This window comes from Athene cunicularia, assembly GCF_003259725.1.
Source record: "Athene cunicularia isolate RWA chromosome 14 unlocalized genomic scaffold, athCun1 chr14_part1, whole genome shotgun sequence".
Lineage (NCBI taxonomy): Eukaryota > Metazoa > Chordata > Aves > Strigiformes > Strigidae > Athene > Athene cunicularia.
The window spans coordinates 10,694,160-10,696,311 of NW_020799118.1; positions in this window are offsets into that span (position 1 = coordinate 10,694,160).

Below are 2,152 nucleotides of genomic sequence, written 5' to 3' on the forward strand. Positions count from 1 at the left end.
CGCTCCTGCCGGCGCCCTTCCTCCAAAATCCCCCCGAAACGCACCCACCTGCGTGGCACTTCACAGCCCCGGGGCCGGCGAGGAACGGCCTCGGACGCCGCCGGTAGTGCTTTGTGCGGCACGCTGCCTCCCGTGGCGCGGGCTCCGCTTTGCTTCTCCAGCCTGGGTGGGCCCTGCCAAGAGCCGGGGGAAAGCCCGGGAAGTACCGCGGGCTCTAAAGATGCAGACGGGCCCCTCGTGTGATTTTTCAAGTGCGCCCAAACTTCACCTGTTTGACGGGGACAGGAAGCGCTCTGGTTTAGCTTCCACCCTTCTCTCTCCAGGCAAAGGTTTGGCCTCTTCCTGACCCTGACCCAAAGCCAATTACCTTGCTTCATTAACTTCAAGGGACTTGGAATTGTCAGCTTGATTTGATGACGATGTAAATTGGAGCCGTAGATGAAACTACGCATTTAAATGATGACAGCATCTTACTGCATAACGCAGCAGAGTTGTGCATAACGTAACAGCATCTGTTGTGCTCCTCGGAGCCATGCAGACACCACTTTCCCAAGGATTATACTGCAACCCAAGCAGAAAGGGTTCTAAACAGAACCTAACCCAACTATTTTTAGTCTGAAAGCACACCTTCCCAGGGGAACGTGTCAGAAAGCAGTAGGTACACAAATACTCTGGACAACGTTAGGATAGCAGAGTAAAATAGAAAAGAGAACAGTGGGCAACAGCAATCCCAAATCCATTTGCTCCATTAGGGAGAGTGTACTGTTTGTTACAACTGAAATGTATAAAATATTCGCCATTTTCTTTTAAAAGGAATAGATCAAATAATTTCATTCTTGCTCTATGTAGTGTGGTCCAGCAGTAATGCAGGAGTTCCCAAACTCGGCCAGTCTATTTAGACTCTCTCCTGGGCCTTCTCTCTGTGGTCATACAAACTGAAGTCTCCCCATCCCAGCTCTGCAGCAGCACACCTCACCCACTGCTGATCTGACAAGAGCGAGCTGTGTTTTAAGTATCACTCAGCACAGCTTGGAGTTGGAAGGGGAAAAAGGACGATACAGCCTTCTAACAGACTTCAAGGAAATGTCCCACAAGTCCCCATTTGAGAAACCCTCATCCAATTGCCTCTGTTTAGAATTAGAGACAAAAACCCACAAAATATTGGACTGCTGCGTATCCCATTTGTAAAAAAGGGTAACATCAACTGCTTTTTTCTCCTAAATGGTGGCAGGCCAGCAGATATAATAGAGACATCTCTTTTGCAAGTATGATTTTATTACTTTCCCCAAATGCAGACAGGACTTTATGCTGTCCTCACTGATGCATTTTATAAATAAGGAGAACAAAAATGCTAAAAAGGGCCATTTAACACATTAGGACCAAATAAACATATTTCCACTGATGTTCTGAAATACAACATTAACCTTAATAGCCTTTGACTAGGACAAGATTTTCATATGAGTATTATCAACATAGCTAAAAAGAAATCTTACCGTTCACAAACAGCATTAAGACACACATCAGAGAGTTCAGAGCCACGCAGTATGCGCACATGATATACAAGAGTACAAGATATAAGACCTCAACTCCCTCCAGCCTTTTCCAAGAAAAGTTTTTATTTTTCTGCAGGAAGACAGCTGAATGACAGCCAATTTTGTTTTTTTCTTTTTTTTTTTTTTTTTCCCTCAGAGGGCCAGCAAGGATGAAGAAGGAACTATTTTAAAGCCCAGTGATCTGACATATTTCACCTCCAGTTCAAACAACCTGGAGACAATGAGCAGAGAGACCTCGCTGGGGGCAAGAGATCTCTCTGTGTAAGCCACCTGTGCCACACAGTTTATGGAATTTGGCACTAAAATGCTGAAGGCTGGAATCTGTCCTGCAGATGTTACTGCTGCCACGGGCCTCTGGATAAAGAGAAAAACCCCACTAGGCTGTGAGTCCGGGCACCTTTGTCAGCAAAGCAGTAGCCACGGAATAGAAGCAGATGCAGCAAGCACTCCACACTGAGACCTTGTTTGACAGCATTGATGTAAATGTAACCGAACAAAACATTTTGGAACAACTGACAGGAAAAGCTGGATGCTACTAAATGGGGGTGTAAGCACCAGAGTATCAGTGTGGCAGTTTGAGGTGCCATATGGGGGGGGGG